Source organism: Bubalus kerabau, chromosome 3 (assembly GCF_029407905.1).
Source record: "Bubalus kerabau isolate K-KA32 ecotype Philippines breed swamp buffalo chromosome 3, PCC_UOA_SB_1v2, whole genome shotgun sequence".
Classification (NCBI taxonomy): domain Eukaryota; kingdom Metazoa; phylum Chordata; class Mammalia; order Artiodactyla; family Bovidae; genus Bubalus; species Bubalus kerabau.
The window spans coordinates 105173512-105199455 of NC_073626.1; the positions used below are offsets into that span (position 1 = coordinate 105173512).

The 25944-nt window shown below is 35.9% G+C and overlaps 1 long non-coding RNA gene across 21 annotated transcripts in view; it reads right to left on the reverse strand.

Annotated features, from left to right (window-relative positions):
* LOC129646466 (uncharacterized) overlaps nucleotides 1-25944 on the reverse strand; it is a 367507-nt gene that overhangs the window by 122660 nt on the left and 218903 nt on the right. The window contains exon 6 of one of the 21 annotated variants that reach the window (XR_008711960.1): nucleotides 24518-24842. The exons of 19 other annotated variants lie outside the window; for them this stretch is intronic. This is a non-coding gene — a long non-coding RNA (uncharacterized LOC129646466). Of the gene's footprint in view, nucleotides 1-24517; nucleotides 24872-25944 lie in introns of those variants that run through there. One more of the 21 variants, XR_008711954.1, reaches the window with a different exon arrangement.

A 25944-nucleotide genomic window follows, 5' to 3' on the forward strand; every position in this document is an offset into this window, starting at 1 on the left:
GGGCCACCTAAAACGGGCGGGTCATGGTGGAGAGGTCTGACAGAATGTGGTCCACTGGAGAAGGGAATGGCAAACTACTTCAGTATTCTTGCCTTGAGAACCCCATGAACAGTATGAAAGGCAAAATGATAGGATACTGAAAGAGGAACTCCCCAGGTCAGTAGGTGCCCAATATGCTACTGGTGATCAGTGGAGAACTAACTCAAGAAATAATGAAGGGATGGAGCCAAAAAAAAAAAAAAAAACAATAACCAGTTATGGATGTGACTAGTGATAGAAGCAAGGTCTGATGCTGTAAAGAGCAATATTGCATAGGAACCTGGAATGTCAGGTCCATGAATCAAGGCAAATTGGAAGTGGTCAAACAGGAGATGGCAAGAGTGAACGTTGACATTCTAGGAATCAGCGAACTAAAATGGACTGGAATGGGTGAATTTAATTCAGATGACCATTATATCTACTACTGTGGGTGGGAATCCCTGAGAAGAAATGGAGTAGCCATCATAGTCAACAAAAGAGTCCAAAATTCAGTACTTGGATTCAATCTCCAAAACAACAGAATGATCTCTGTTCATTTCCAAGGCAAACCATTCAATACCACAGTAATCCAAGTCTATACCCCAACCAGTAATGCTGAAGAAGTGGAAGTTGAATGGTTCTATGAAGACCTACAAGACCTTTTAGAACTAACACCCAAAAAAGTCATTTTCATTATAGGGGACTGGAATGCAAAAGTAGGAAGTCAAGAAACACCTGGAGTAACAGGCAAATTTGGCCTTGGAATATGGAATGAAGCAGGGCAAAGGCTAATAGAGTTTTGCCAAGAGAACGCACTGGTCATAGCAAACACCTTCTTCCAACAACACAAGAAAAGACTCTACACATGGACATCACCAGATGGTCAACACCGAAATCAGATTGATTGTATTCTTTGCAACCAAAGATGGAGAAGCTCTATACAGTCAGCAAAAACAAGACCAGGAGCTGACTGTGGCTCAGATCATGAACTCCGTATTGCCAAATTCAGACTTAATTGAAGAAAGTAGGGAAAACCACTAGACAATTCGGGCATGACCTAAATCAAATCCTTATGATTATACAGTGGAAGTGAGAAGTAGATTTAAAGGACTCAATCTGATAGATAGAGTGCCTGATGAACTATAGACTGAGGTTTGTGACATTGTACAGGAGACAGGAACCAAGATCATCCCCATGGAAAAGAAATGCAAAAAAGCAAAGTGGCTGTCTGAGAAGGCCTTACAAATAACTGTGAAAAGAAGAGAAGTGAAAGCAAAGGAGAAAAGGAAAGATATAAGCATCTGAATGCAGAGTTCCAAAGAACAGCAAGGAGAGATAAGAAAGCCTTCCTCAGCGATCAATGCAAAGAAATAGAGGAAAACAACAGAATGGGAAAGACTAGAGATCTCTTCAAGAAAATTAGAGATACCAAGGGAACATTTCATGCAAAGATGGGCTCAATAAAGGACAGAAATGGTATGGACCTAACAGAAGCAGAAGATATTAAGAAGAGATGGCAAGAATACATAGAAGACCTGTACAAAAAGGATCTTCACGACCAAGATAATCACAATGGTGTGATCACTCACCTAGAGCCAGACATCCTGGAATGTGAAGTCAAGTGGGCCTTAGAAAGCATCACTATGAACAAAGCTAGTGGAGGTGATGGAATTCCAGTTGAGCTATTTCAAATCCTGAAAGATGATGCTGTGAAAGTGTTGCACTCAATATGCCAGCAAACTTGGAAAACTCAGCAGTGGCCACAGGACTGGAAAAGGTCAGTTTTTATTCCAATCCCAAAGAAAGGCAATGCCAAACAATGCTCAAACTACCGCACAATTGCACTCATTTCACATGCTAGTAAAGTAATGCTCTAAATTCTCCAAGCCAGGCTTCAGCAATATGTGAACCGTTAACATCCAGATGTTCAAGCTGGTTTTAGAAAAGGCAGAGGAACCAGAGATTAAATTGCCAACAACCGCTGGATCATGGAAAAAGCAAGAGAGTTCCAGAAAAACATCTATTTCTGCTTTATTGACTATGCCAAAGCCTTGACTGTGTGGATCACGATAAACTGTGGAAAATTCTGAAAGAGATGGGAATACCAGACCACCTGATCTGCCTCTTGAGAAACCTGTATGCATGTCAGGAAGCAACAGTTAGAACTAGACATGGAACAAAAGACTGGTTCCAAATAGGAAATGGAGTACATCAAGGGTGTATATTGTCACCCTGCTTATTTAACTTATATGCAGAGTACATCATGAGAAATGCTGGGCTGGAAGAAGCACAAGCTGGAATCAAGATTGCCGGGAGAAATATCAATAACCTCAGATATGCAGGTGACACCACCCTTATGACAGAAAGTGAAGAAGACCTAAAGAGCCTCTTGATGAGGGTGAAAGAGGAGAGTGAAAAGTTTGGCTTAAAGCTCAACATTCAGAAAACGAAGATCATGGCATCCGGTCCCACCACTTCATGGGAAATAGATGGTGAAACAGTGGAAACAGTGGTAGACTTTATTTTTGGGGGGCTCCAAAATCACTGTAGATGGTGATTGCAGCCATGAAATTAAAAGACGCTACTCCTTGGAAGGAAAGTTATGACCAACCTAGATAGCATATTGAAAAGCAGAGATATTACTTTGCCACAAAGGTCCGTCTAGTCAAGGCTATGGTTTTTCCAGTGGTCATGTATGGATGTGAGAGTTGGACTGAAAGAAAGCTGAGTGCCAAAGAATTGCTGCCTTTTTTTTAAATTTTATTTTATTTTTAAGCTTTACATAATTGTATTAGTTTTGCCAAATCTCAAAATGAATCCACCACAGTTATACATGTGTTCCCCATCCTGAACCCTCCTCCCTCCTCCCTCCCCATTCCATCCCTCTGGTTCGTCCCAGTGCACCAGCCCCAAGCATCCAGTATCGTGCATCGAACCTGGACTGGCAACTCGTTTCATACATGATATTTTACAAGTTTCAATGCCATTCTCTCAAATCTTCCCACCCTCTCCCTCTCTCACAGAGTCCATAAGACTGTTCTATAACTGTGGTGTTGGAGAAGACTCTTGAGAGTCCCTTGGACTGCAAGGACATCCAACCACTCCATTCTAAAGGAGATCAGTCCTGGGTGTTCATTGGAAGGACTGATGCTAAAGCTGAAACTCCAGTACTTTGGCCACCTCATGCGAAGAGTTGACTCATTGGAAAAGACTCTGATGCTGGGAGGGATTGGGGGCAGGAGGAGAAGGGGACAACTGAAGATGAGATGGCTGGATGGCATCACTGACTCAATGGACATGAGTTTGAGGGAACTCCGGAAGTTGGTGATGGACAGGGAGAACTGGCGTGCTGCAATTCATGGTGTCACAAAGAGTCGGACATGACTGAGTGACTGAACTGAACTGAACTGTCTTGAAAGTGTTTCCAGGTATTTTCTAGGAAAGGGGAATCCAGGTCAATCAAGCAAATTATTTAAGTCCAGGGGACCAGGTAGGAGAAAGACCAAGGTATGATACTACAGAACAGAGTATCAGAGATAGAGAGTTAAATAGAAAGAACCCCAGATACCCTTATAGAATTCTCCTCTAGTATTCAGCTGAGTACTGATTATTGAAGAAATTACCTAAGCCTGAGGGGAAAAGAACCAAAAAGGATTAGAAGTAACAGTGTCTAGTGATAACAAATAGCCTGGAATAGTGCCTATCCCTTCCAGTCAGACTGGAAAACCTCATAATAAATATGTCACTGAATAGAATATTTAAATGATTCTTGCCTGAAATTAGGCCTAGTCTGAGTTCTGCTTAAGTTCCAAGTGATGAATCTTAAAACAAAAAGGCAAAATAAGCAAAATGTTTTCATATAATTTAATTGTATTTCAGAATTAAGCTCTAGAATGTTTATAAGAACACAAAAATATTGAACACTCAGTAAGATAAAATTCAGAATGTCTGATATCTAAATCAATTATTTCCAGACATGCAAAGAAGTAGGAAATTATGGCCCATGATTGGGAGAAAAAATCAAACTCATTAACCAAGAACTTTCATAGATATTAGAATTAGCAGATAGATTTTATAACCATATTTAAAAGTTAAGGAAAGAGATAAAACATATATTATATATATATATGCTTAGTCACTCAGCTGTGTCTGACTCTGTGACCCCATGGACTGCAGCCCGCCAGGCTCCTCTATCCATGGCAGGAATACTGGAGTGGGTTGCTGTGCCCTTCTCCAGGGGATCTTCCCAACCCAGAAATTGAACCAGGGTCTCCTGCGTTGCAGGCACATTCTTTACCAGCTGAGCTACCAGGGAAGCCCATATACGTCAAAATCAAACATTTAAAGATAAAAAGTACAATGTCAGATATGAAACTAGGCTAGAATGAACTAACAGCAGATAAAACATTGTAGAAAAAAAATAGTGAACTTGAAATCATAAGAATAAAAAAATCCAAAACAAAATATAAAGAAAAATTTGAAAAAATGAACAAAACATTAGAGAGCTGTGGAAACACTTCAAATATCTTAATATTTGTGTAATTGGAGCTATTGAGAGAGAAGATAAAAAAAAAATTTGGAGAAATAATGACTAAAAATTCTCCAGATTTGATAAAAACTATAAACTATAGATCCAAGAAGCTCAATAAATGCTAAGCACAAAAACCAAAGAAAACACATTAGGTCACATTATAATCACATTACTTAAAATCAGGGATAAAGGGAAAAAATTTTTAAAACATCCAGGGGAAAAAATGATAAATAACATACAGAGAAATAAAGGCAAGGATGTAGTAGATTTCTTAACAAAACCAGTGATATCAGGAAGACAGCAGACTGCCATCCTTAAAGAATCAAATGAATAAATCTGCCAAATTAGAAATCTACATTCAGCAAAAATATCTTTCAAAATCAAAACTAAACAAAACATGTTTGCATGCCTATAAAAACTGAAAGAATTCATTATCACCAGGCCTGTACTATAGGAAATGGTAAAGGAATTCATTCAAGTCAACATTAACAGATAAAAATATAGAAGCACACAAAGAAGTGGAGAGCACTGGGAAAGATAAATATGTGGGTAAACAAAGTTTTTCTTACTATTAAATTTCTCCAAGATATAATGGACTCTTTACACAAAAAAAACAGTAAAAATACATTATGGGGTTTTTTAATTTAAACAATAATAGCTTTTACATACGGAGAAGGCAGTGGCACCCCACTCCAGTACTCTTGCCTGGAAAATCCCATGGACGAAGGAGCCTGGTGGGCTGCAGTCCATGGGGTCGCTAAGAGTCGGACACGACTGAGCGACTTCACTTTCACTTTTCACTTTGATGCATTGGAGAAGGAAATGGCAACCCACTCCAGTGTTCTTGCCTGGAGAATCCCAGGGACGGTGGAGCCCAATGGGCTGCCATCTATGGGGTCCGCACAGAGTCGGACACGACTGAAGCAACTTAGCAGCAGCAGCAGCTTTTACACATGAGAAGAGTGATAGAAGTACACAATAGTTAGGTTCTTATACAGAAAGGCAGACTGTGATGCTAAGGAAACATGCTCTAAACTACAAGTCAATCATGAAATTAATAGTCACAGTTAGTAAACTAAAATAAGGACATAAAATGACATCATGAAAGCTACTCAGTCAAAAAGAAGATAAAAAGAAAAATGGGAACAAATAATATACAGGACCAACAGAAAACAAAATATAATGGATCTGAGCCTAATTATATTAATAATCATGTTAAATAGACATACTCTAAAAATTCCAATTTAAAGCCAGAAATAATAAGATTAAAGAAGATAGTAAGATCTAACCGTAAATGCCTATAAGAAATGAACATTAAATATAAAGATACAAATAGGTCAAAATTAAAAGAATGAAAGATTTACCATACTAACATTAATGAAAGGAAATATGAAGTCACTATATGGGAATTTCAGAGAAAATTGATTTCTGAATGAAGAATATAGCCAAAGAAAATAAGTTCATAATGATAATCACATCTATTCAATAAGAGGACGTGACACTGTTAAAGTTAGATATGCCTAATAACAATACTTGAAAAATCTCCAATAATTTGGCCACCTGATGCAAAGAGCCTGCTCATTGGAAGAGATCCCAATGCTGGGAAAGACTGAGGGCAGAAGGAGAAAGGGGCAACAGAGGATGAGATGGTTGGATGATATCATCAACTCAATAGACATGAGTTTGAGCAAACTCTGGGAGATAATGAAGGACAGGGAAGCCTGGCATGCTGCAGTTCATGGGGTCACAAAGAGTCAGACATGACTTAGCAACTTAACAACAATAAAAATGTTTCAAACTAAGCAAAGCAAAAACTGAAAGAATCACAAGGAAACAATAAATAAACCCATTGTCATAGTCAGAGATTCCAATACTTCTTTTTCAAAAATTGATAGATTAAAATAATTCAGAAAGAATGCAGAGGAACTGATAAATACCACCAACCAAGTTGATGTAATTGGCGTATATAGAACAATCCACGTAACAGTTAAAATATACATTTGTTTCAAATACATAGGAACATTTACTAAGATATCCTAAATTTTGGTCCAGAAAACAAGGCTCAGTATAATTAAAGATCAAAACAGCCATGTTCTCTGGTGGGCTACAGTCTATAGGGTCACAAAAAGTCAAACACAACTGAAGTGACTGAGAACACAGCACTGTCTATAATAAAATTATATTAGAAATCAATTATGTAAAGGTTTCCATAAATACGACAAATAGTTGGAAGCTATACAACACACTCCTAAGTAAGTATTTGGCTAAAAAAAAAAAAAAAAAGTAGTATGAACTGAATGAGAATAAAAGCACAACATATCAAAATATGTGAGATGCTGCCAAAGAAGTACAGTAAAGTATAAGCAGGGAATTTTTATAGCACTAAATGGCCATATTAAAGAATAAAAATGATCTCAAATCAATGGCTTGATGTTTAATCTAAAAAAAAACAAACTAGTAAGAGAAGAGATTTAACCCAAAGTAATGAGAAAAAGGAAATGGTAAACATCAGAGCAGACACTAATTAAACAAGATTCAGAAAAGCCCAATAGAAAAAATAATAACCCTAATATTTTCCTTTGTGAAAAATCAGTAAAATTGATGAACATTTAACTAGACTTCTCAGATTAAAAGAGAAAGACACTTAATATTAATATCAGAAATGGGAAAAGTAGTTCACTAAAAAGTCTACAAATAAAAAAAAAGGATAAGATGAGAAACTTTATGCAAAAAATTTCAACAAGTTCGATGAAGGGAGAAATTCTTTGAAAGACAAATGCCATCAAAACTCATTTAAACTGAAAGAGATTCTATAAACAGTCTTATATCTTTTAAATAAATTTAATTCAGGTTTAAAAACATTACAAATTTTCTTCTATCCAAGATGGCTCCACTATTATATTTTCTCAAACATTTAATGAAAAAAAGCATCATTTCTACATAAATTTATTTTAAAATTTCAAGAGCGACTGCTTCCCCAAATCATCCTAAATCCAGGATTAATCTGATAGCAGAACCACACAAAATAGTTATAGGAAAAGAAATCTACAGATGCATATGCCTTATGGCTTGCATGCAAAAATTCTCTCTGAAATATGTCAACTGCAGCAATATAAAGCATTATAATACTATATTATAATGAAGTGGAGTTTATCTGAATAATGCTTTGCTTGTTGATTTGACTTTCAAAAATCAGTCCATGTAATTCACCATTACATGTTAATAAACTATACAAGGAAAACCATATGATCATCTTAATAAACACACATACAGAGACAACACTCACAAACACACAAGCATCTGGCAAAATTCAACATTCATTCCTAATTTTTTTAAAAAAATCAGCAAACTATAAATAGAAGGGAATGCTCAAAGTCTGATAAAGGACATCTAGGGAAAACCTACAGCTAATGTATTAGGGGTGAAAGACTTTTGCTTTTTCCCTTAGATCAGGAACAAGACAAGAATATTTGCTCTCACCATTTCTATTCTACGGATTACTGGAGGTTCTAGATATCACAATAAGCTTTGAAAAAATTAGAATCAAAGAACTAAAACTGTCCTTTTTCTTAGATGACATGATCCACTATACAGAAGATTTTATATAATCTACAACAAAATTCCAAAAACCTAATAAGTTAGTTGAGCAAGACTGCAGGATACAATTTTAATATTTAAAAAAAACACTAATCATATATTATTAACCAACAATCTGAAGTTGAAATTTTAAAAATACCACTTACAATAGCATAGAAAATGCATAAACATAAATCTGAAAAAGGACTCCTAACTCTTGTATACTAGAAACTGTGAAATATCACTGAAATGAATTAAAGAAGACCTAAATAAATATAGAAATATACCATGTTCAGCAGTGGCCACAGGTTTGGAAAAGGTCAATTTTCATTCCAATTCCAAAGAAGGGCAATTCTAAAGAATGTTCAGAGAGGCATGCAGTTGTGCTCATTTCCATGCTAGCAAGATTATGTTCAAAATATTTCAATCTAGGCTTCAGAAGTGCATAAACCAAGAACTGCCAAATGTACAAATTGGGTTTTTAAAAGGAAGAGGAATCAGAGATCAGATTGTCAACATTCACTGGATCACAGAGAAAGCAAGGAAATTCCAGAAAAACTTCTGCTTCATTGACTACACTAAAGCCTTTGAGTGTGTGGATCACAACAAACTGTGGAAAATTCTTAAAGAAATGGGAGTACCAGACCACCGTACTTGTCTCCTAAGAAACCTGTATGTGGGACAAGGAGTAACAGTTTATAGTTGGACATGAAACAATGGACTAGATCAAAATTGGGAAAGGAGTAGGACAAGGCTGTATGTTGTGACCCTGCTTATTTAATTTCTATTAGTTTCTATGCAAAGTACCTCATGAAATATGCCAGGCTGGATGAATCACAAGCTGGAATCAAGATTGCTGGGAGAAATATCAACGACCTCAGATATGCAGATGATACCACTCTAATGGCAGAAAGTGAAGAGGAATTTAAAAGCCTCTTGATGAGGGTGAAAGAGGAGAGTGAAAAGCTGGCTTAAAACTCAACATTCAAAAAACTAAGATTATGGCATTTTGGCCCATCACTTTAAGCAAATAGAAGGGGAAAAGGTGAAGCAGTGACAGACTTTATTTTCTTGGGCTCCAAAATCCCTGTGGATGGTGACTGCCATGAAATTAAAAGACTCCTTGAAAGGAAAGATATGACAAACCTAGACAGCATATTAAAAAGCAGAGACATTATTTGCTGACAACATAGTCAAAGCTATGGTTTTTCCAGTAGTTATGTATGGATGTGAGAGTTGGATCATAAAGAAGGCTGAGCATCCAATAACTGATGCTTTTGAATTGTGCTGGAGAAAACTCTTGAGAGTCCCATGGACAGCAAAGATATCAAACCAGTCAACCCTAAAGGAAATCAACTCTGAATATTCATTAGAAGGACTGATGCTAAAGCTCCAATACTTTGGCTACCTGATGCAAAGAGCCGACTCATTGAAAAAGACCCCAGTGTCAGGAAAGATTGAAGGCAAAAGGAAAAGGGGGTAACAGAGGATGAGATGGTTAGATATCATCACTGACTCAATGGACATGGATTTGAGCAAATTCTGGGAGTTAGTGAAGGACAGTGGACGCTGGTGTGCTGCAGTCCATGGGGTCACACAGAGTCGCATGACTTAGCTCCTGAACACCAGCAGCATACCATGTTCATTGACTGGAAGACAATATTGTTAAGATACCAATTCTCCTCAACTTATCTATAGATTTAACACAACCTCAAGCAAAATCCCAGGAGTATTTCTGGAGACATTGACAGGTTGATTCTAAAAATCACATGAAAATGTAAAAGATCTAAATAGCCAAAACAACATAGAAAAAACATGAGGCCAAACACTACCTAATTTCAAAACCACTGTAAAGTGATTGCAACAATCAAGATAGAATGGTATTGACATAAAGATCAGAAAATTGATCAGTGGAACAGAATAATTAGATCAGAAACTGACCCACAACATATAGACAATTTATCTTTGACATGAGTGCAAAATTCAGTGGAGAATGGTTAGTTGATTCAAAAAATGACTCTGGGATAATTGAATATTAATATGCACAAAGATTGAACTTTAATCTTTATCTTATAAAGTATATGAAAACTAAATACAAATGGACAATATGCCTAAATACAAAATATAAATTTATGAACTTGCAGAAGACAATCTTTTTGATGTTTTATTAGACAACACTTTTTAGACATCAAACCAATAGTAAGATGCCCAAAGGTCAAAGAAAAAACTGACCAATTGGCTGTCATCAAAAGTAAAAAAAAAAAAAAAATTCCCTCTGTAATAGTAATGTTAAGACAATAAAAGAACAGACTCAGAGAAAATATGTGCCTTGTATATATCTGATAAAGGACTTTTATTCAGAATATGTAAATAACTCTTTGACATCAGCAATAAGAAAATAAGCAATTTTTGACCAAAAAAAAAAAAAAACCTCAATTAAAAATGGGCAAAATATTTGAGCACTTTACTTAAAGAAGGTAAGTAGATGGAAAATAGAAAGGAAAAGATGCTCAACATAATTAGTCACTAAGGAAATTCAAAATAAAGGAACAATAGATTTTACTGTACACTTATGCTCAGAAGATAAAGAATCCATTGGGTTGAGACCTGCAGGGTTGGATCCCTGTATTAGGAAAATCCCCTGGAGAAGGGAACGCCTACCCACTCCAATATTCTTACCTGGAGAATTCCATGGACAGAGGAGTTTTGTGGGTTACAGTCTGATGGGGTTGCAAAGAGTTGAACACAACTGAGCAACACTTTCACACTATGACTGGTTAAAATTAAAAAGACTGACTATACCAAACATCACTAAGGATTTAGAGGAATTGGAACTCTGCTACACTACTAGTAGGAATATAAAATGGCACATCGCTTTGGAAAACAATGTAGCAGTTTCTTAAAAAGTTAAACATATATGCACAATACTAACTTGCCATTCCACTCCTACTTATTTTCTCAAGGTCAGCGGTCAAGATGTCCCTATAAAGACTGGTACACAAATGTTCATAGCAGCTTTACTTGTAATAGACCAAACTGCAAACACTCCAAATGCCTACTAACAGGACTGTGCACACAAATTATATCCATACAGTGGACTACCATTCAGAGATAAACAGAAATGGACTACTGATAGAAACAATAATATGGTTGGATCTCAATATATTTCTGCTGAATAAAAGAAGCCAGACACTAAAGAATATGTATTTTTGATTGTTTAAAACTCTAGAAAACATAAACTAATTTCTAATAACTGAGAACACTTCAGTGGTTGCCTGGACAGTGATGCGGGAGTTGTTTAGAGACATAAGGAAACTTTTGGGGATGATGAATATATTTAGTATATATTAATTGCAATGATGGTTTCACAGGTGTATGCATTTGCCAAAACCTATCAAACTGTGCATTTTTAATATGTGGTTTATTTTTAATGTCAATTACAACTCAATAAATCTGTCACAAAACAAAAATAGTGAACATAATTCTTTTTAGAATATTTAATGAATATTGAAATATGAATTGTCAAATTTCATATACTTCCCTTCTACCAATTTGCTGATAATCACACATATTATGGATACTTATAATGCATATAAAATTGTGCAAGAAGTTTAAATTGGCCTACCTAAAGAAATAATACTTAGATAAATTTGGAACTTAGACATCATTACACTTCTTGAGTTTTGTCCTACTTATTCATGCATGTAATGTTTACACTACAATGTTAACATACTGTATTCATTTTGATCTATGTTCCTTGAAGACAGAAGAGATCCTTCTGCTCAGAAGAGAGATAGCCCAAATGTGATTGGGAGCCAAGTGGTATTGTGTGACCTAATTAAGTGGTGGGTATTTCATGAGCTTAGTCTTTCACATCTGGCTGTTATTAGATAGCCCTACTTGGCTACCCCACAAAGCAGCATTTGATCTAAGGGCCAACTCTGCCCCGCAATTTGCTAATGTCTCTCACACTGACTAAATCTCCAGGGAGAGGTCAGGCCCAAGAAACCAGGAAACAAAGTAGGAGATATCTCTGCAGAGGGACTATTTCTATTTCTGTTTGGTTTTTAAGTGCATTTTGCCTTGACTAACTTCAAATATTGATTGTTAGAAAGTGGACTGGAAATGAAATGATTGACTGATCACAATGTATTACATACAATGAATTTTGAATACCACAGAACTAATTGAATAAATGAACGGAAATATTAATATTGAATTAATAGGAATGATCAGAGTGAATTAAACACAGCGGGCTAAATTCTGCCCCTGGATATGCACGTACAATTTCCATTGACTTCAATGGGGGTTTTGTTGTGTGTATCCAAGGGCAGAATCCAGCTTAATGAATTTTTTAATTGTTTTTAAATGGTGAATGAATTGGTTAAAGTTCAAAGCACCAGAGATGATTCCGTACATATTGCATATACTTCTGGGTTTTTTTTTCCATATGCTTGAAATCTTATATCTATGATTCACCACAAATGTCAAATTTTAAAGTTGGAGAAAAAATACAGGAAATAAAATCATTTCTGCTACATTTTCTTTGTAAAAGGCTAACACATACACATTGTTGCAGGCTTCTATTTCTGTATATTAAATTATAATACTTTCATGTATTAATAAACCACTGAACGAAATCTGAAATTTTGGTGATCAGGAACTCATTCATGTCCTGTCAAGTGTCCTTTATCTGAATGCCACAGACCAAGGTGCTTCATCCATCTCACCACTCATCACTTTACTTGAGTCAGAAAATCTTTTGCCTGTGATCATCAATGCCTGTGCTTACTATATAATCTTGGGCAATTGTCATATCAGTTTACATTTTAACATTTAGATATGAAATTTTAGTACTAAAACCTTTCTAGATTAAGAATTCATGATATAATCTAAAATATGTTTGATCCCTTGATAGATTCAGTCATTTAAATAGACCAATTCTCCTTTACATCATCACATCCACTGGGCTGACGCAAAGAAAGCCAATGCCTTAGACCTAAAATTAATCACAATCCACTACAATACATTTGCCTTAATACATTATCTCCCAGGTAATGACAGATAATCTTTGTGGGAGATAAGCAGATAAGTGCTAAACATGCATAGGAAAAGTGTGTGTGTGTTCATTTGGGGGATAAATGTCAGAAGAATTCACCTGTGTTAGGAAAACAAAACAAAAACCAGAATACTATACATTCCTTGAGTGACTATATAAGTTAAATTCATCACATTCTTTTTGTTTTGTTTTTATTCTTAAATTAATATGGTGGAGCCTGATGGGCTGCCATCTATGGGGTCGCACAGAGTCGGACACGACTGAAGCGACTTAGCAGCAGCAGCAGCAGTTTTAATTTTTAGGGCACTTTTAGGATCACAGCAAAATTTAATGGAAAGTTCAGAGAATTCCTATATACACAAACACCCCCACCATAAATATCCATAATCAATGCGGTACATTTGTTACAATTAATCATTATTAATTGATACATCATTATCAACCAAAGTACATAGTTTACATTAGTGTTTATTATTTGTGTTATACATTATATGGATATTGATAAATATATACTGGTATGTGTCCACCATTATAGCATATAGAGAATAGTTATCCTGCCTTAAAAATCTTCTCTGCTTCAGTATTCATCCTCATGCCTTCCCCCCAGTCCCTAACACACACTGGCTTTTTTACTGTCTTCATAATTTTTCCTTTTCTAGAATGTCATACAGTTGGGAATCACACAGCATGTAAGCTCTTCAGATTGATTTATCTCACTTTGCAATAGGTAGTTAAGGTTCCTCCATCTCTTTTCTTGGTTTGACAGCTCATTTCTTTTTAGCACTAAATAATATTCCATTGTCTGGATGTACCACAGTTTATCTATTCAACCTACTAAATAACTTCTTGGTTACTTCCAAATTTTGACAATTCTGAATAAAACTGCTATAAAAATCCATATGCAGGTTTTTTGTAGACATAACTTTTCAAATCATTTGGATAAATACCAAAGATCATAATTGATAGATCATGTGGAAGGAGTATGTTTAGCTCTGTAAGAAACTGCCAAACTGCCTTTCAAAGTGGTTGTACCATTTTGCATTCCCACCAAAAATAAGAGTTCATATTGCTTCACTTCCTTACCAGCATTTCGTGTTGTCCATAGATTAGATTTTAGCCATTTTAATAGATGTGTAGTGGTATCTCATTGCTATGTTAATATAAACGATTTTGAGCATCTTTTCTTATGCATATTTGCTATCTGTTTATCATCATGTGTGAAGTGTCTGTTCAGATCTTTTAATTTTTTGAGGTTTTTTTTTTTTCTTATTACTGAGTTTTAAGAGTGTTTTGTATATTTTGTGTAACAATACGTTGTAAGTCTTTTGTAAATATTTTCTTCCAGTCTGTGACTTGTCTTTTTCTCTTGACAGTGTGTTTCTCAAAAGAGAAAATAATTTTTTTAAGTATATTTATTTTTGGCTGCATTGGCCCTTCATTGCTATGCACAGGCTTTCTCTAGTCGCAGAGCATGGGCTTTTCATTGTGGTAGCCTCTTTTGCTGTGAAGCATGGGCTTCTAGGGCACACAAGCTTCATGTGGCCCCACAGCATGCGGGATCTTCCCCAACCAGGGATTGAACCTGTGTCCCTTGCATTGGTAGGCAGATTCCTAACCACTGGACCACCAGGGAACACCCAATAACACAAATTTTAAATTTCAATGAAGTCCAATCTATCAATCCTTTCTATCATGAATTGTGCCTTTGATATTTAACCTAAAATATGAACATGAAAGGCAAGATTTTATCTAGACTTTCCATATCATCTTCTAAGAATATCAGAGTTTTGGATTTTATATTTAGGTGTGTGATCCACTTTGAGTTAATTTTGGTTAAGGATGTAAGGTTGATGTCTAGATGATGATGATATTATTTTTGCATATGGATATCGAATTGTCCCAGCACTGTTTACTGAAAAGGCCTCATTTCTCCACTAAATTGCCCTTGCTCCTTTGTCAAATATCAGTTGAATATGTTTGTATGGGTTTACTTTGGGGACCTCTATCCTGTTCCATTGATAAAATTATCTCTTTTTTTGGCCAATCTCACACTTTTCTGATTACTGTAGCCATACAGTAACACTTTATGTCAGATAGTATGAGTCTTCCAACTTTATTCTTATCCTTCAATATTGTGTTGGCTATTCTGGGTCTTTTACCTCTCCATATAAACTTTTGAATCACTTTGTCAAGTTACTTTTTCTTTTTTAAGAGGACTTTTAAAATATTATGTTCTCTTTTTATGTCAGCTAAAAAATAAAGGAATATGTGCAAATAAAAGAACTCTCCTTTATAGAAAATAACTGTAAATAAGAACTACTTTGAGAGATAGTATTACTCAAGTTGGGCTTCCCTGGTGGCTCAGACGGTAAAGAATCTGCCTACAATGCAGATTTTAAACAGGTTCGATCCCTGGGTCAGGAAGATCACCTGGAGAAGGAAACGGCAACCCATTCTAGTATTCTTACCTGGGAAATCCCATGGAAAGAGGAGTTTGTGGGCTACAGTCCAGGGGTTGCAAAGAATCAGACATGACTGAGCGACTAATACACAAACTGATATATTGGCAAGGATAACTTTTATGTTTTTTTCATAATACAATTTAGCTGTTGATTAATAGTAATTGCTTATGCTAGTGATTACTGTAATTTGTAAAATTTGAACATTTCAGGAATAAAATATTTAGAATTTCTTCTATAAGAGGTTATAGTCTAAGGAAGGGATTTTTCAACAAAAATAAAATTATTTAAAATTACTATTATTTTAAATCAACTTCTGAGATAATTTTTTTTAAGTAGTTCGATGAAATATTCCACTTTTCATAGCTTGCTCTCCAGGTACATATTTGATGGTTAAGATCTTCCTTGCCTCCTGAACAAAGGTGTTCTAAATGTCTCAAATGAGAAAAAAAATAATGTAACTGAAATTACATTAAAAGCTGTGAGATAAATAGAGGAGGGAATTCTTTCAGCATACAGTACCTGTACTATGAAAATAGTCTCATTAAAACTATACTGGTGGGGATTCCCTGGTGACTCAGTGGTAAAGAAAATGCCTGCCAATGTAAAAGACCCGGATTTAATCCCTGACCCTGGAAGATCCCACATGCCTAGGAGCAAATAAGCCAGTGTGCCATGACTATTAAGCCTGTGCTCTAGAGCCTGGGAGCCACAAGTACTAAAGCTCACATGCCCTAAAGCCTGTGCTCCACAATAAGAGAAACCATAGCAATGAGGACCTGCACACCACGATGAACAGTAGCCCCCACTCACCGCAACTAGAGTAAAAGCCCATGTAACAATAAAGACCTGGAAGAGCCAAAAATAAATAAAGACAAAAATTATTTTTAAAAACTGTCTTGGTGATAGCTGGCTTAATTATAGCATTTTAATTTGGGGGTGTTTGTTTTTGCTTTATTGCTTTGTATTTATATTGAATTTTAAAATTTGTTTTATAAGAAACATGAAAGAGTTGCCCTAAAATTTATATTTAGGCCAGAGATATTTTAAGTGCTACCTTCAGTTCAGTTCAGTTCAGTCGCTCAGTCGTCTCCGACTCTTTGCGACCCCATGAATCGCAGCACGCCAGGCCTCCCTGGCCATCACCACCTCCCGGAGTTCACTCAAACTCATGTCCATCGAGTCGGTGATGCCAACCAGCCATCTCATCCTCTGTCATCCACTTCTCCTCCTGCCCCTAATCCCTCCCAGCATCAGAGTCTTTTCCAATGAGTCAACTCTTTGCATGAGGTAGCCAAAGTACTGGAGTTTCAGCTTTAGCATCACTCTTTCCAATGAACACCCAGGACTGATCTCCTTTAGGATGGACTGCTTGGATCTCCTTACAGTCCAAGGGACTCTCAAGAGTCTTCTCCAACACCACAGTTCAGAAGCATCAATTCTTCATGCTCAGCTTTCTTTATAGTCCAACTCTCACATCCATACATGACCACTGGAAAAATCATAGCCTTGACTAGACAGACCTTTGTTGGAAAAGTAATATCTGCTTTTTAATATGCTGTCTAGGTTGGTCATAACTTTCCTTCCAAGGAGTAAGCATCTTTTAATTTCATGGCTGCAATCACCATCTACAGTGATTTTGGAGCCAAAAAAAACAAAGTCTCACACTGTTTCCACTGTTTCCCCATCTATTTCCCATGAAGTGATGGGACCAGATGCCACGATCTTAGTTTTCTGAATGTTGAGTTTTAACTTTTTCACTGAGTGCTACCTTACAGCAACTAAAATACTGCTAGTGGGCAATTTGGTAGTAACTCTTGGAAGAAAAGTTATGACCAACCTAGATAGCATATTGAAAAGCAGAGACATTACTTTGCCAACAAAGGTCCATCTAGTCAAGGCTATGGTTTTTCCAGTGGTCATGTATGGATGTGAGAGTTGGACTGTGAAGAAAGCTGAGTGCCACAGAATTGATGCTTCTGAACTGTGGTGTTGGAGAAGACTCTTGAGAGTCCCTTGGACTGCAAGGAGATCCAAGCAGTCCATCCTAAAGGAGATCAGCCCTGGGATTTCTTTGGAAGGAATGATGCTAAAGCTGAAACTCCAGTACTTTGGCCACGTCATATGAAGAGTTGACTCATTGGAAAAGACTCTGATGCTGGGAGGGATGGGGGCAGGAGGAGAAGGGGATGACAGAGGATGAGATGGCTGGATGGCATCACCGACTCGATGGACGTGAGTTTGACTGAACTCTGGGAGTTGGTGATGGACAGGGAGGCCTGGCGTGCTGTGATTCATGGGGTCGCAAAGAGTCGGACACGTCTGAGTGACTGAACTGAACTTAACTGAAAACAGAGTATTGAGAAATATTACCTTACACCAACCCTGCATAATGATCCTGTTTAATTTTGAAAATATATCATTAACTCACAAAGGGTTACACCTGCAGTTATTCATTCCAACAAAATATTATGCTTGATTGGAAAATAAAAATGATGGGAGTTGATTTCTTAAATGATAGAGTTCCTTAAAATATTAAGCAATGAATTTCAAAAGATATTGCTACAAACAAATCTGTAAATAACTTGTAACAAAAGATACATGAATAATCCTGAAAATTTAACAATACTCTGTGTCTTATCCACTACCCTACACACCCTTGCTATTCAAAATGTGTGGGGACCTACACACTGGTCATCATTACATCCAAAGCCTATCTCAGACCACCTGCTTCACAGTATAAACAAAATAAAAACCATGTGATAGCTGCAAGCATTTAATAAAAAATCACTGCTCTATGGTCTTAATATACTTAAATTATCTCAGGTTAGAGTAGCTCTGCCATTAACTGTTTGTGTAACCTTGGATAAGTTGTTCAATATGTCTATTCTCAGTCTCATCTCTCATGTGAGTGTAATATCTATTTTGGAAGTTGTTTTGAGGATAGAATATATATCATTTATGAAGCATATTCATTCTTACATTCGTGCAAGTGTTCATGAAAGTTGTATATAACAGGGGCCCTAACCCCTGGGAGCCAAGGTCAGGTAGGAACTGGGCAGCATAGAAGGAGGTGAGAGGTGGACTCAAAATGTTATCTGCCCCTCCCTATCGCTCCCCATCACTTGCATTACTGTGTGTACTCCCAGCCCAACTGTGTGTACTTTCCAGTCAGTGGAAAAATTATCTTTCACTAAACCAGTCCGTGGTGCTCAAAAGTTTGGGGACCGCTGTTATAGGACACTGCTGAATAACATATTTCTCATTTCCTCTACCTGAAGAAAAAGTGAAAGTGTTAGTCACTGTTTTATGTCTGACTCTTTACGACCCCCATGGACTGTAGCCTGCCAGACCCTTCTGTCCATGGGATTTCCCAAACAAGAATACTGAGTGGGTAGCCATTCCCTTCCCCAGAGGATCTTCCTGACCCAGGGATCGAACCCCAGTCTCCTGCATTGCAGGCATATTCTTTCCACTCTGAACCACCAGGGAACAATAACTTTTGTCACAAAAATTACCGAGAAACAAAACTTGTAACAGAAAATGCACATGAGCATTAAATAAATACACTGTCCTTTTATCCCAGGAATTTCTGGGTGTCCTCAATAGGCAAAATCTTTCTCATCCCCAGCCTCTTTCAGTCTGTTCTCAACGGTACATAAGTGAACCTGGCATACACTTATGGCTAAGTTCAGCCTTTACGTTTCCCAGTACTTAGATTGGTCAGAAATTCTGTCTCAGATGTTTCAGAGACAGTTATCTGACTTCTCTGCCACTGCCAATCCGTTATTGGACCCATCTCCCTTCCCACCTGTTAAGACAGCATGAGCTTTCCACAGCAGCAGTGACTGAGCTTCTCCACTGTATGTGTAGAAAGGGAAATCATCATACCCTGTCACTACCTGTCTTATTTCTCTTCTGCCACGATTCTTCATCCTGAGATCATCTCATTACCCTGACCTTACATGAGGCCCTCTGCCCACCCTGTGTTAACATATCTATATTTACAATCCTCTTGCATAATTATAATGTATATCATGAAAATGGACACATCATTGTCCCTTAATATGTGATATTTTCTATTTTTAATTCAGACTGCTCTTGGAGGCATCTCAGAACTTATCATTAAAAATATAATTTAGGTGTTTTTATTATTAGTTATTTATCACAGTCTTGTTATTTAGACCAATTTGGCATATTTAAACTTATAAATGCTAATTATTAGCACATGATCACTAAAGCTTTTAGACTAAAAAATATTCTATGTACTTGTTGTTCTGGAATCAGAATAGAACACCCTTTACACTACAGTTTGGGTTTTATTCATTTATTCTTTTTTTTTTTTTTTAAACCTGAAACACTGTATTAGTTATGCCAAACATCAAAACAAATCCGCCACAGGTATACATACGCTCCCCATCCTGAACACCCCTCCCTCCTCCCTCCCCACACCATCCCTCTGGGTCGTCCCAGTGCACCAGCCCCAAGCATCCATTATCGTGCATCAAACCCGAACTGGCAACTCATTTCATACGTGATATTACACATACAGAGACCTTCATTACACATAATTTAAAGAGTGTTTCTACCTAAAAACTGTCCCTGAAGACTCATGAGTTTATTCCCATTCAACTTATCTTAATAAATTAGCTATTGATATAATAATCAAATAAGGACTTTTAAGAGTACAAGTGGGTACTGGTAATAACATAAACAGAATTGCCTCAGCAAGTCTAGATGTGTGGCCACCTTAGAAAGTGAAAGTGAAGTCGCTCAGTCATGTCCAACTCTTTGTGACCCCATGGGCTGTAGCCTACCAGGCTCCTCTGTCCATGGGATTTTCCAGGCAATAGTCCTGGAGTGGATTGCCATTTCCTTCTCCAGGGGATCTTCCCAACCCAGGGATCGAACCCGGGTCTCCCGCATTGTAGACAGACGCTTTACCATCTGAGCCACCAGTACCTAAGTGGCCACCTTAGGTACTGGTAATTTCACCACTGGTATACTTATGGGTCAACCTTGCTTCACAGGTGTTTTAACGATGGAATAGTCCTTTATCCAGGCAAAAGTGTAGTTCAGCACTGGATACAGCCTAAAGAACTCTCTTAGAACATACACAACTAAAAATCTGAATATGAGACTATGAAGCTGAGAACCCAGTCTAAAGAAAGAACCAGAAAACAATAGAAGAGGATGAAGACCAAGGAGAATTGATAGGAGAGAAACTGAAAAGGATCTGTTAGAACAATTGATGAGGGAAAAATTATTGTAGTACTTATAATGTATTAGTAGCTTTCAGAAGAATCAGAAAAACTTTAAGAGTGTTCATCCACACAGACAAATGCCATCTTTGTATCAATTCTAAATGTACCTTCCATTTATTTTTGATTAGCAAGAAAAATTGTGTTTTTCTTATAGCTGATTAAAAACTTGTATTATGAATTACAAATAGATTTCTGACATTAAAAAGGTACAATATCAAGGAAAAATTCTAGAATTTGAAGGAATTTGGATATCTATTGAATATGTATAATATTGTATATAATATGTACATATACACTTCCTGAAAATGATAGTTAGGAGTAAACTTTAAATGGATACAACTTGATATTTAATAGTAAAGAGAAATTGAGTCTGGTTGGTAATGTTGAATTCTCTTTTGGAAATAAATACAATGTGTTAAAAAGTAATGACATAAACTACTTTTTAAGTGATGTTACATATTTTATAGATGCCCCAGTAGGATTCTTCATGTGCCTGTGTTTTGGACTGAACTGAGGATGAGAAGATAGATAAATAAGATGGCTGAGCAGGGAACACCTTTCTTAGCTGCCCTGCAGTTTTTTAAGGCCAGCAGATACCCTAAGGAGTATACTTAAAGTTAGATAAGAAACATTTGTAAGTTTAAAGTTTAGTAAGTAGGAAAGAGAGAATTTATTTTGCCAGTTTAAAAGTGCATATTCTAGCATTTTGGGGGCATCAAGCATGCAAGAAGCAAATGTAATTGTTTTTTGAATTTGGCTCTTGGGTTTTTCATTCAAACCTAAGTATTGCAACCAGATCAGAAATTTCAACAATGTGGCATCTCTGTGACTTTCTCTGTGAAATCGAATGCTCTGTCTCGTAGACATAATATAAAACACTCTGTAGGTCTGCATTATGTAACCTCCAACCATATAATTCTATACTTGGCTCAAAATCTGAAATTTTCCCTGGAAAAATATAAAGAAATAATAATAGTATTAAATTTGAAGTCACTCACATTAAAATATATGAGAACTTTACCTTTTAAAAGCTGAATGACTATCTGCTTTAAATAATAACTAATCAGAACCAGCTTAATACAGCTTTTGATAATGTTTCACTTCATATTTAATTTTGGAAGCCTCTTGGTTTGCATATTCTTTGAATTTCATTCTTTTGATATTAAATAAAATTTACAGAAATGAATTTACCCAACTTAGCAAGGCAAATATTGATTTTGTAATAAAATCGATGCCATTTGTCAGTCTTCCTTACATTAAACATGCTAGAGTACACATGATTTTATTAAGCCACCTCTAAATCCATGTGCCATATAATCAAACCCTTTTCTGACTTTCAAATTCTCTCCAGGATTCAGAAAAATGTTTAATATGAATAATTAATAAAAATATCTCTAATTTTGAAATTTAACTTCCTCTTAGAATAATGGTTATGCTGATTATCTGTATGTACACCTATTAGTTCTCTGAGGACAAGGATTTCTTAGGAAACTGTTTACATTTCGATAGGAGAGAAAACAACTCTTTTTGAAAATTCATGAACTCTAAACCTTGGCTCCATTTTGATTTTAAAATAAAATTAAACATGTTATGATACTAATGGGAATTATTTTATTCAAACTGATTGTCCCATATGATGTGTACACTCAGTCAGATGTTGTCATTAAAGGCAATTTTGAAGTTATTTTATGAATCAGTAATGTTAGTCTCAGTTTAGCAGAAATAACATATTATACCAGAGGTCTAATGAAATCTTCAGAGTCTCAACTAGCCTAGTCTATCTTCTCTAGTAGGAGGAACACATTTTTGTATGACAACATTAGGTATTTTTAGAGGAATGAAAATCTAAAAGTCTTATATTAGACAAACAGACAAGAATATTAACATCAACAAAATCTGTTGTTCCCTTCCTGGAAACTTAATTCATTAAGACCTATCAAAGTGCATCAATGTGCCACCCTCATTTTTTTTTCCTCTATTCTCTACTCACTTTTATAATTCTTATAAAATTTTACAATATGAAGTTAATATATACAGTAACATATACATTTTGAAGTTAATATTTCACCAATAAGAATATTTAATTCTATATTCTTTAAAAAAAAATTTTGGTAATCAACACTTTAGTCAGGAATTTCTTTAAAGTTTCCAGGAATTAAATGTGCTAATTTAATAATATTTCAAAGGCAAATACACTCAATCATAGTCATGTTAATACACTAGCTCGACTGATTAAGACAGAGTTGTCTGGACTTGAGTTAGAGCCCTAGGTTTATCACATACTATCTCTGAGACCATGACAGAGAGTCCTTAGTTTAAAGGGAGTGAAAGTGAAGTGAAAGTGCAAGTTGCTCAGTCGTGTCCCACTCTTTGCGACCCCATGGACCATACAGTCCATGGAATTCTCCAGCCCAGAATACTGCAGTAGGTAACCTTTCCCTAGTTTAGAGGGAGGGTCAGGAACAAATACCAAGAAGTTTAAAACCTAGGGACTTGATAAATGAGAAACTTTGACAAGAATGGTCATAGGTGTTGTTATGAGTGATTGATGAAAGGAAAGTTACTGTATTATTTACAAGTTGTGAATGTAACTTACCTGTTCTTTCTGAATGTTATTGCCTGAATATGAAATAGGGGCAGAAATACCAAATAGGTAGAGTATATATATAAAACATGTATATACCAAATAGGACAGAGTTAATACTTGAAGCTCAGTGCTTAAATAGAGAGCTCCAAAAAAGAAGCTTTCTTTTTCCTCCTCCCCTCCTTTTCCTCCTCCTTCATCATTTTGTGCATATATGTATATATGTGTGTGTGTGTGTGTGTGTGTGTGTGTATATATATATATATATATATATATATATATATATATATATAACATTTTAGTGTTTTTAGATACTTAAAATATTATAGAAAACCCCAAAAGTATCATTATGTTGTTCTTAGTTTTACATATTATCAACAATATAGTGTTTAAATGATCTGCAAGGGTCTTCAGATCAATTTTATAGCAACACTTCACAAACACAACCCATGACCATTTTGATTTAGCACTTCGTACCAGTGGGGTCAAGATCATGGACAATCCAGTACTAGTGGGGTCAAGGTCACGGATTATCCTGTTGTACTTCATGTGGCAACAACCTTCTCTCAGATGGCACACTTAGCTCTCTGGTAGACACTGTGTGTGTAACTAATCAAGAAAGTATATACAGTTTGTGTACGTTCATCATTACATCTGATACAGAAATTCTGAGGGCTTTCTGAATTAAGAGTGAACAAGAAGCATCCTGTAAGGATCAAAATGGACAATTGGGCCACATAATATGTCCTCTGCTTATCTTGTATTTGTTGTTTTTTTAATATAAAAAATTTTAAGGGAATAGTTTTAGATTTAGCAAAAAATTCCAAAGGTTGTGCAGAGAATTCCCATGTGCCTTATACCCAGTTTCTCGTAGTGTTAATATCTTACATTTCTGCAGTACACTCATCAGAATTAATGAGCCAAAATTGGTACATTACTGTTAACTAAAATCCACACTTTATTTGGATTTTACTAGGTTTTCCATGTCATTCTGTTTCAAGGTCCTACAGAAAATACTACATTACATACAGTCCTCACATCTTCCTAGTCTCCTTTGGTCTGTGAATATCACAAACTTTCCTTATTTTGGATGACCTTGAAAAATCTTGAGGAATACTAATTAGATAATTTGTAGGAAGTCTCTTAATTGTGCTTTTTCCCTAATATTTTTCTCATGGTGAGACTTACAGTTATCAGTTTGGGGGAGGTCTTCTATTTTCTTTTATGTGCTGATTGTATTTTGTCTGGCTGAGAGTTCAAAAAAAGCTTTTCCATGTGAGGCAACATTTGGGCTCATCCTGCTTTATTTAGCTCTCCTTGTTCAGTCTTAGTGATTGAGATGAAAGCTATTCTGATAACAACAGAGGAGATGAGATGATGCTAGTGAATAACCACAAAAAACAGAAGAAATTATTTTAGCCTATTTCTCTGAATATGTAAAATCCCTCCCAAAGTATATTTTCCTGAAATTTCTTTCACACAAGAGACAAGCGCTCACCACATATTATTCTTCAATATATTCCTTTCATTTTGTATACAAAAAGGTCAATCTGAAAATATACATCAAACCTGAATGAAAACATCCTCTATTCCTATGCAACATACCAGCGCTTGAAGTTTTCTCTTCCAGCATTATTTGTTTAATAGAAATATTTTCCATACCACCTGGTTCTGGCAGAAAGTCAAAATTTGCATTTATATGAGGTAGTTTATCAAATATAACATACAGAAGTCTGCTAAGTACACATTGCATTTTGTTTGTGAGAAAATCTGTTTGTATTTAATGTAGTTTTTAAATTAACCTTAATGAAAGCTTCTGAAAATTGTTGTTCTAAGCATTTGAAATATGCAACAAGAACGGGTGGAAGACATAAACATGTTTTCCATTATATGTTATCAGATAGCCCAAAATTACTACAAAGAAGAATGTGGGACTATGTTAAATTAGAAAGATAAGCAAGCATTTAGTTAAAAGCAAAGGTCTTTAGAAGAGGAAAGCATCTAACACAGTTAACCCCAAACATCTTACAACAATCTTCAGTCAGAAGTATTTTAACAATTTTCATTTAGAATGCTACCTATTATATACAGGAACTAAGATTATTTGCACCAAAATTTAAGGTTTCATTTCCCTTAACCTAAGTTTTGCCATATACTCAAAGACTCACCCAAGGTTTTCTGAAATGCTAAAAAAAAAAAAAAGTAATCAGAGGATGAACCTATCTGACTGTGTCTCTTAATTAATAGTTTATTCTCTTCTCATTCTTTTACTTTCTTTTCACTTCTTACAATATTGCCCTTTGTATCTTTTTGAATTTTAAAGTATTCCAGTGATTTCAGATAGAGGGTCCACAACAGTGAATACAAGATTAATATTTATTTCTAGTAGGCCTTTTTATCAGTTTGTGGAAAACTCAAGTGTCTTTAGGTCTTGAGACTCTTTCCTCTCCTGC